The sequence below is a fragment of the Microtus pennsylvanicus genome, chromosome 3, assembly GCF_037038515.1.
Source record: "Microtus pennsylvanicus isolate mMicPen1 chromosome 3, mMicPen1.hap1, whole genome shotgun sequence".
Lineage (NCBI taxonomy): Eukaryota > Metazoa > Chordata > Mammalia > Rodentia > Cricetidae > Microtus > Microtus pennsylvanicus.
Window position 1 is genome coordinate 76,565,718 of NC_134581.1, and position 10,886 is coordinate 76,576,603.

Here is a 10,886-nt window from a genome sequence, read left to right on the forward strand (position 1 = left end):
TAACACAGTATGGTCCTTGCCTCACATAGCCAACAGTCTTGCTAGGGACAGGCAGTTCCTGTGAGAAGGAAGCTTGGGTTGAAGATACTGTTCCTGAGTTAAACGTGAAAGGAGGCAGTACCTAGACTTCTGTTATCCTAGGGAGACAGTGCACACCTTGCTGGAACCCTAGAGAGTGCAGCAGGAGATTGCTTCCACATAACTGGAGAGAGTTCCGAGACCTCTCTCTGTGTTCTCCAAGGAAATATTCTCCCAAGGAAAGAAGACTCGGCCTGAAAGACCAGAATAGGGGGACTCTGCCCTGATCATTTTCTAGGCTTATTTCTTCCAATGTTAAAAACCAAGAGGGCTACTGAGATGGCTCAGTGGGTAAAGGTATCTGCTGCCAAGCCTACCCGACTTCAGTCCCAGGGACCCACATGGTAGGAGGAGAGAGTCAAGTCTAACTGTTCTCAGACACACACGGCGGAGATAGGCACCCCCATAAATAAATAAATGTTTTAGTGCTCACTTTGGCAGCGTATATACAAAGCAAAACAAAAGAAAAAAAAGGGAAAGATACAGAGATTAGAAAGCACCCACACACACAAGGATATATGCAAATTTTGTTTTTGTTTTGGTTTGGTTTTGGTTTTTTGAGACAGGGTTTCTCTGTGTAACAGTTACAGCTGTCCTGGAATTTGCTCTGTAGGCCAAACCAGGTTGGCCTCAAACTCACAGAGAGTTCCACCTGCCTCTGCCTCCCAAGTTCTGGGATTAAAGGTGTGAGCCACCACTGCCCCGCTGACATGCAAATTCTTAAAGGGATTCTTTTTTTGGTTTTCAAAGACAGGGTTTTTCTGTGTAGCCCTGGCTGTCCTGGAACTCACTTTGTAGATCAGGCTAGCCTTGAACTCAGAGAACTGCCTGCCTCTGCCTCCCAAGTGTTAGCAGTAAAGTTGTATGCCACCACATCTGATACATTGATACATTCCATTAAAAAAAAAACTTTTAATAGAAGAAAAAGAATTGGGTGAATTATTTTCAAGTGTATCTTTTTTTTTTGAAATTGTATTTGTTCTTAGACATACTGGTGTGTCTACATGTATATCTGTGCACTATTTTGTGTGTAGTGCCAAAGACACCAGAAGAGGGCATCAGATCTCCTGGAACTGGAGTTCAGATAGTGAACTGCCATGTGGGTACTGGGTGGAAATTGAACCCAAAAGAGCAGCCACTCCTCGTAAGTGCTGAGCCATCTCCACAGGCCCATAAGTACCTCATCGCCCTGAAAAAAGCAGTTCAGTAACATGTAGCATGATTAATAAAAACCCAGAGACAGAAATTGGGGTTCAGCCTCAAGGTCAGAAAAGCAAAACAGCCAGCCCTGGCTCTCACTTCTACCTCAGTTTCGAAATGGCGATCCTGCCTCCAAGAATTCTCAGAATGAGATTAGCTGAGAGCTGTCTCCTCTCATTTTATATTCCTCTCTAGGGCTGGAATTAAAGGCCTGCACCACCACCACCCAATTTTTATGACAAAGTAGTGTGGCTGCTCAGATTAAAGGTGTCTGTCACCCCTGCCTGGTCTGTAAGGCTGGCCAGTGGGGCTGTTTTACTCTCTGATCTTCAAGCAAGCCTTACTTATTAAAATACAAAGGAAATATCACTACAGTAACAGGCTTAGGTTGACTTGGCTATTCCTTGGTTTCATCTGTTGTTTTGGGAAAAGAGGCCTTGTTGTGTAGGCCTGACTGACCTGGTATTCACTATGTAGCCCAGGCTGGCCCCAAGCTTTCGGCAGTCCCTCTGTGTTAGCTTCCAAAATGCTGCAGTTATGGGCGTGGCCTATCACACCTGGCTGTAGCTTCTTTTTTCCTTTATAATTTATTTTATATGCTTTGTTATGAAGGTGTCAAATCCCCAGGAATTGGAGTTACAGACAGTGTGAGCTGCCAGTAGGTACTGGAAACTGAACCGGAGTCCTCTGGAAGAGGAACCAGCACTCTTAACTGCTGAGTCATCTCTCCAGCCCCGGGCTATTTGCTTTGAGAGAGGGTCTATGTAGCTTAGTAGCTTAGGCTGGCTTCAAACCAACTCTACACCCCTCCCGGCCAACCAAGCCTGACAGTGTTAGTAATACAGGTTTGCCCCACCACCCCAACTACTAACAGACTTACTAACAACTACTAACAACCAAGCCTGACAGTGTTGGTAATACAGGTTTGTACCACCACCCCAACTACTAACAGACTTACTAACAACTACTAACAACCAAGCCTGACAGTGTTGGTAATACAGGTTTGTACCACCACCCCAACTACTAACAGACTGGTGAAGGGGAAAACCACTTCATCCGGTCAGTGCAAGAGTCTTTGCTGAGGGAAGGTCTCACTGTGTATTGTTCATATCAAACTCTCAGTGTCAAACAATTCTCCCATTTCACAAGAGCTCAGACTACAAGGGCATTTTTTCTTCCTGAGACAAGTTTTCTCTGTGCAGCCCTGGCTGTCCTGGAACCAGGATGGCCTCAAATTTGGAGATCTACCTGCCTCTGCCTTCCGAATACTGGGATTAAAGGCGTGTGCTACTACCACCTGACTTTACTAAGACATTCTTAAGGCCAGGAGAAGGGCTGGTGGGATGATGCAAGGGTAGAGAGGGCCAGTCTTGCATGTTCAGGGTTCTAAATTCAATCCCCAACACAGCTAAACGAATAACCCAAGAGACGCTGTCAGAGAGGCAGGGGCCCAGAAAAAGCTGTAGCCACTTTCCTCCTCTCTTGGCCTGCTGCCCAACTGTTTTGCCAGCATTGCGTCTTGGAGACAAAATTCCTGCCATTTAATCCTCGTGTTAAGGGCTGGAGCCTTTCTGAAGGTTGTGCTGAGAGCAGGGAGCGCTCGCAGACTATGCGTACACACTGCTTAATTTGCTCTTCTGTGCAGCCCCATGGAACGGTCACTTGGAAGAGAGGGTTCAGAGGGTGCTGACAGACTTATGCAAAGTCACGTGGCTGGCAAGAGATAGCTGGGAGGTGACCAGGCCTTCTAGAACCCTGTCCAGACTCTTTCCACGACACCATGGCGGTGCTCGCTTCCAACTTTCCATTGGATTCCTTCCTGTGCCTGGCTCCTTTCCCCCGTGGAGCTTTCTGAGCTGGAATGGCAGTCTTGGCTTCCTTATCTGGATCTTTCCCAGAGTGTGGGGTGCTCAGGGCTCCCAGACCCCTCCCCCCTTGTCATGTCTCTATTTATATGCGTATAGCGCTCTAGTTCATTCTATATTCACTGGATTGTAAAAAAAAAAAAAAGCGCTGGGCCAGGCAGAGTCTGAGTCCCAGCCAGACCCAAAGAGCTCTGTGACATGTGACATCAGATGTCAGACGAACACCCTTCCCCAGGCCTCATGAAGATCCATCAAGACTGTTAACCAGCTTTTTTTTTGGGGGGGGGGTAGAGACAGGGTTTCTCTGTGTAGTTTTGGAGCCTGTCCTGGAACTCACTCTGCAGACCAGGCTGGCCTTGAACTGTCTGTCTCTGTCTCCTGAGTGCTGGGGTTAAAGGCGTGTGCCACCACTACCCAGCCCATTACCAGTTCTAACTCCTAGGGCATTGGTAACTCACAATCCCAGGTTAGAGAGTGGTTCTAAGAGGTCAGGCATGGGGACACACCTCTAATCCCTGAATGCTGGGATTGCAGCCTCAATCAGAATCAGCCTGGGTTATATGGCACCCTGTTTTGTTTTGGTTTTTTTGTGGGTTTTGTTGTTGTTGTGTTTTGGCTTTTGTTGTTATTTTAGCGGTTTTGTTGTTTGTGAATTTTCTTTTGGTTTTTGGAGACAGGGTTTCTCTGTGTACAGCCCTAGCTGACCTGGAAATGACACCATGGCTTTAACAACAACAACGTCATCAACAAAACCATACTGCACTAGGCAAAGGAATGAGCTGACATTTCTAGAAATCTTCCTACAGGGTCTCACAGCCTCAGGGTCATGTTTGCAGTATCTGTAAGAACAACGGTCTGCTTACGGGGGCACCTACACTCTGGCCCATGCTTGGTCTGTGAAAATTATCGGATATATGAACCAAATATATGTGGGGCCCTCACAATTCAAATATTAACAATTGCAGAAAAGAATTCCAGTTTTGGGGGCTGGAGAGTAGGCTTGCTGGTTATGAGCACCGGCTGTTTCAGAGAACCCCTGTTGGATTCTCAGCAACCAGATGGCAGCTCACAGTCACCAGTAACTGCTGTCCCGGAGGATCTGACGTCCTCTGCTGGTCCCTGTGGGCACTGCACACAAAGTGGTGGCAGTCATACATGCAGGCAAAACACTCATATGCAAAAAATAAAAACAAATTAACAAAAGAACTCCAGTTGGGCTGAATGGCTGGGTGGCCATCACGTCGCAACTCACAGCCAGACCTGTTCAATTCCTCTACCTCTCTGCCCCACCTCGCAGCCTTCCCCAGCACTTCACACCCAGAGGCCTCCAGCAGCTTGTCTGTTTTCTTGTTTTCCTTTTTTCTTCCCCCCCATTCTGAAACAAAGTTACTTTCCACTGCCTGCCTTGTCCAAACTCTTGCCTCCTGCCTTCTCGCTGCTGTGCTACAAAGCCCTAAAGAGCAAGCCATGACAAGAGTTCCTACAGAATGAGAAATAAAATTATCTTGGTTGGGAGCAAATCAGGCAGCCTGGGAGCATCAGAGATAAAGTTTTGTTGTTGATTACAGACAGAGTCTCTCTGTGTAGCCCTCATCATCCTGGATCTCTCTACGAAGACCAGGCTGGCCTCAAATTCGGACATCCACCTGCCTCTGCTTTCCAAGTGCTGGGATTCACGTGCCACCACCACCTGGCCTTTGGTTTTTATTTTTGGGGATTGGGTCTTGCTATGTAGCCCTGGCTGGCCTTGAATCTGAGATATTCCTGCCTCTGTTCCCAGAGTATTTAGATGTACAGGTATGCACCACTACACCTGGCTGATCAGTACTTTTTTTTTTAATCCAGAAACAGGTAACTTAGGTACCTGTCCTCGAGGTAAGCTAGGGACAATGACCGAGCAACAAAAGACACTAAATAAAATGAGACATTTATGCAATAGGTAGTGGGATGGGGGGTGGGTGTGTGTGTGTGTGCTATCCTCAGACCTGAAGGAGAAGGAAGAAACAGACCTGGTCTGGAATGTGGTCAGGTAGGTTTAAGGGAGCACTGAGGGCTGGGTGAGAGGCAGGAAGGACAGGCAGCAAAGCCAGGAGCAATCACAGATCTGGATCTCAAAGACCAGCTGCCTAGTTCAAATCTGTTAGCGCACTTCCTGCAACATCTCTGGCAAGCAGTGTTCCAGAACCATCTTGTACAGCTCCAGAAACAGGGAGCTTATGCCTCCAAGGCAGCCCTGTCCACTACATGTGTCTGCTCTTCCCTCCTCTGAGCTGAACTCCTGTCTCTCAGTGATCCCCATGGATCTGAGCTTCACAACAGGTGCTCTACCCTGTGAGTCATACAATGGAAGCCCTTTATAGCCCTTCACATATCTGAGCTTTAGCAATAACCAACCCTTCTGCCCCAACCCCCTCTGAGACAAAACCTCATGCACCCTAGGCTGGCAGCGACCATAGTATCAGCTGAACATGACAAGATGACCTTCAACTCCTTAGTGTGTGGATAGGGGTCTGCCTTTTTAAAATATTTATCTTTGTGGTTTTTTTTAAAAGATCTATTTATTATGTATATAGTACTCTGCCTGCATGCCTGCCTACAGGCCAGAAGGGAGCACCAGATCTCATTACAGATGGTTGTAAGCCACCGCGTGGTTTCTGGGAATTGAACTCAGGACCTTTAGAAAAGCAGGCAGCACTCTTAACCACTGAGCCATCTCTCCAGCCTACCTTTGTGGTTTTTCAAGACAAGGTTTCTCTGTGTAGCCCTGGCTGTCCTGGAACTCACTCTGTAGACCAGGCCGGTCATGAACTCAGAGATCCACCCGCCTTTGCCTCCTGAGTGCTGGAAGTAAAGATGTGCACCACCATCCCCTGGCCTTAAAAAACTTCAATGTATATGAGAGTTTGCCTGTGTGGTGCCCCAGAGGCCAGAAGAGGGCATCAGAGTCCCTAGAACTGTAGTCAGGCACCATCTGGGTGCTGAAAACCAAACCTAGATCCTCGGCAAGAGCAATAGTGCTCTTACCCTTGAACAGTCCCCCCAGCCCCTTGCCTTATGTTTGGACAAAGAACTTCTCATGGGCTGGGCTGGCAAGTGAACCCAAAGATTGCCTGTCTCTAGCCCTGACACTAAAAGCATGTATCAGCTGAGTGGTGGCACACATCTTTAATCCCAGCACTCAGAAGGCAGAGGCGAGCCAGGCAGTGGTAGCGCACACCTTTAATCCCAGCACTCAGAAGGCAGAGGCGAGCCAGGCAGTGGTAGCGCACACCTTTAATCCCAGCACTCAGAAGGCAGAGGCGAGCCAGGCAGTGGTAGCGCACACCTTTAATCCCAGCACTCGGGAGGCAGAGGCAGGCGGATCTCTGTGAGTTCTAGGCCAGCCTGGTCTACAGAGATAGTTCCAGGATGGGCTCCAAAGCTACAAAGAAGCTTTGTCTCGAAAAAACAAAACACTCCAAAGCCACAGAGAAACCCTATCTCGAAAAACCAAAAAAAAAAAAAAAAGAAAGAAAAAGAAAAAGAAAAAACAAAAGAAGGCAGAGGCAAGTGGATCCCTGTGAGTTCTAAGTTCTAGGCCAGCCAGGGCTATACAGAGAAACTCTGTATTGAAAAAAAAAAAGCATGAACCCCATAACTGGCTTTTTTTTTTTTCAAGAGAGGGGTCTTTCTATATAGCCCTTTCAGGCCTGGAATTCACTATGCAAAGGCTTTTTCCTTACATTTATTTTTCTTTTATGTGTGTGAGTGTGTGTATGCATGTGCATCACCTGTACAAAATTTCCAGAGTCGGAAGAGAGTATTGGATCCCCTTGAACTTTGTGAGTCACTGTGTGGGTGCTGGGAACCAAACCCAGGTCTTCTGGAAGAGCAACAAGTGCTCTTAACCACAGACCCATCTCTCTAGCTCCTAGAACTCACTATGTAGACCAGGCTGGCTTTGAACTCACACAGATCCACCTGATTCTGCCTCTCAAGTATCAAGATTAAAAGTATAGATCACCACAGTGAACTAAAGCCTAATTTTTTTAAATCTTGTTTTTGAGATGGTTTCTCTTTTGTAGCACTAGCTGTCCTGGAACTCACTCTGTAGAGTGGGCTGGCCTCAAACTCAGAAATCTGCCTGTCCCTGCCTCTCAACGCTGGGATTAAAGGTGTGAGCCATCACCGACCCACTTGTTTTTAATTTAAAAATTCTAGGGGCTGGAGAGATGGCTCAGCGGTTAAGAGCATTGCCTGTTCTTCCAAAGGTCCTGAGTTCAATTCCCAGCAACCACATGATGGCTTACAACCATCTGAAATGAGATCTGATGCCCTCTGCTGGCCTGCAGGCAGACACACAGACAGAATATTGTATACATAATAAATAAATATTTAAAAAAATTAAAAATTCTACTTATGCCAGGCATAGTAGAATTCCAGGAAAATCAAGACTACACAGAAAAATCCTGTCTTAATTTTTTCTTTTGTTTTTTGAGAAACCCTGTCTGTTTCTCGAAAGTCTGTCCTGGCACTCGCTCTGTAGACCAGGCTGGACTCGAACTCACAGAGATCCGCCTGCCCCTGCCTCCCAAGTGCTGGGATTAAAGGCGTGTGCCACCACCGCCCAGCCCTGAATTTTTTTTTACTGAGTGTGTGTGTCTGTGTGTGTATGCAAGAACAAATGTCATGTGGGGGGGGGCGTCAGAGGACATTTTGTGGAGTTGGTCTCTTCTTTCTTTTCTATTTAGCATTCATGATCCCCAGCAAGGCATAAAACTAAGCAGAGTAGTCAAGCTCGAGTGTTGCTTACATTTAATCTCTGCGCAAGAGGCAGAGGCAGGCAGATCTCTGCGTGAGTTCAAGGCTAGGCTCGTCTACAGGCCAGACAAGGCTACAAAGAGAGACCCTGTTAAAAAACAAAAATCACAACTGAGGATGGTGGTACCCTCAATAACCCAGCCCCCAAGTGCTGAGGCAGGAGAATCAGAAGTTTAGAGCTGGGTCACAGAAGCAGCCCATCAGTAAAAGGCTCCCTCTCAACTCTAATGACCTGAACTCAATTCTTGGAACCCAAAAAAGGGAGGAGAGAAGCAACCCTACCGAGCTGTCCTCAGACCCTCACATTCGCAGGTCATACACACACAAGACGATAATAAACACTTTTTTAAAGGTCAATGTCTTGGGTACATCAGACCCTGTCTAAATAAATAAATGGAATCTGACTTCAGCTTCCATATTGTGCTGATGATTCCTTCAGGACCCTGGTTCTCTTATACCAGAACTGCTTCTGTGTTCTGCCCGCCCCACTGTGGAGCTAGCATCTCGCTAGGCTTACGCACCAGTCCACACCTGGAGATGATGTTTGGATCCTTACCCTGTATCTTGGTGTTTATTTTTCCTTCCTTGTGTCTGAGAAAGGGGATACTATATGATATAACCCGTTAATAAAGATTTTTGGCCAGGCATGGCGGGGCACACTTGTAACGCCAGCACTGTGGGAGGTGGACGCAGGAGATTCAGGAGTTCAAGGTTATTCTCCATACTGAAGAAATTTGAGGCCAGCCTGGGCTACATGAGGTCCTTGACTGGGGAGGGGGCAAAAAAAAATTTTAGTTGCTAGAGATGATCACAGACAGGCAGAACACGAAGGTTCAAGTTCACACCAGTTCACATCACTTTAGTTCATACTTGAGAACGCTGAGGGGGGAGGGGCTGGATCAGAGGAGCCTCAGGGTCCAACCAGATCACAAGGAACCAGAAAGGCTCCGAAGCCTCTTGAGCTGGAAGAGCCATATGAGGACAGTGCAGTGTAGCAAAAAATTAAAAAATAAAAAATAACGCACTAATTTTGGAGAGCTCCAAGTCTGGATTTGAGCGCCAGCTTTTGGCTGACTAGCTTGGGTGAATTAACCACTCTGAGTGCCGGCGTCTTCTTGAAAAAGGGGATAATAACTCTCTGATCAAACATTCTGACGATGAACCAAGGTGTCGGTGTCGTGTGTAAAGTGAGTGAAACACAGTAGCTGCTCAATAAATAATAAAGGAAACAGAGAGGTCAGGAGAAAGGGGCGGAAGGTGTGTGTGAGAGAGGTTTGGCTTTTCAAGGGTGATTGCCACTGGGACCTTCAGTGAGTATGCAAAATGCGCCGTGGGATGCTTGATCTAGGGTTGCCTGGCGGGGGGAGGGGGGGCGGGGGGCTGCCACAGCAAGGGGCAGACACGAGCGCCCTCCCGAGGAAAGCTGCTGCCGGAAATGACGTCACAGGTAGCGTTCCTCTAACTTTGTACCTGAGAAATGAGATACTATACCCCTCCTCAGTCAGGGCCTCACATAGCCCAGGCTAGCCTCAAGCCGTAGAGGGATAATGAGGTTTATACACTCAACAGCAACAGGGCAATCCAGAGGGCAGTTCATATTTAGGGTGACTGCATTAGGACACGATAATAGGACCCACCCCCTCCTGTGGAGATGACTAGTGAAGGCATGAAGAGACTTAATTGAACTTTGAGGAGAGAGAAGTCAGAACCAGGTTAGTCTTGGAGGCTGGACCCCATACTGGTGTTGACTGGAAGACATTGGCTGAGTGTCTCCAAGGGTCAATCAGGGAGAATATCATGCAGGACACACTCAAAAGAAGATTGAGGTGGGCGGTGGTGCCAGACGCCTTTAATCCGATTACTTGGGAGGCAGAAGCAGGCGGATCTCACTGAGTTCGAGGCCAGCCTGGTCTACAAAGGGAGTTCCAGGACAGCCAGGGTTGTTACACAGAGAAACCCTGTCTCGAAACCACCCCTGCCCAGACCCCCATTCCCTTCTTTTTGGTCAGAGAAGTGCAGACCAGCCGGGCGGTGGTGGCACACGCCTTTAATCCCAGCACTCGGGAGGCAGAGGCAGGCGGTTCTCTGTAAATGCGAGACCAGCCTGGTCTACAGAGCTAGTTCCAGGACAGGCTCCAAAGCCACAGAGAAACCCTGTCTCGAAAAACTAAAAAATAAAAAAAAAGAAGTGCAGACCACTGCAGCAGAGCTCTCCCAGAACCCATTGCGATCCAAACTCTGTCCCTCTGAGATGCCCTTCTCTGTCCTGGTCTAACCAACAGACCTCAGCTGGTGGCTACAGCTTTAGACTTGAGGAGGGGAAGATGGGAGTGAAGCCCTAGAAAGAGATCTGCACGAGGGAAGACCAGAGGGACCTGGAGCAGCTGAGAGATGGAAAGGGGAGGACCCTGAACCCTCAGAAGAGCAGACCAATAGAGGATGAGAAAAGAGAGATTGAATTGGGAGGCAGAAAAAAAAAAGATTTGCTGAGAAGCTGCTGAAGTGCAACTGAGAAAACTGTTGCCATGGTGACAGGTCCAGCGGAGGGAATAGGAATATAAATCGGATTATGAATTTTAGGGGATCTTGTATGTGCTGGGGTGGGGGTCCCAGAGGCAGTCCTCTTGTTATCAGGCCCTCACTAATAGACTTCCTTCAGCCCACGAGGAACACGTTTCCCAGGCCAGACAAACACAGCGGTGAAGGGGCCCCAAGCACTAGCGTGGAGAAAGAATACAGCTGCAGTCTTACGTCCAGGTGTCCCTGGCCTCCCCCTTCCTTCAGAGCCCCAACGAGGAGGAAGGAGAACTTGTTTTAAGCACCCTACTATTTGCCGAGCACTGTGTGGGCTCCCCGAGCCTCCTGTCCTTTTTCATCCCCCCCCCCCATCTGTGAAGTGAAGTCACAGCCAGGGTTCTGAGGCAGTCACGGAGTTCAAGGTCA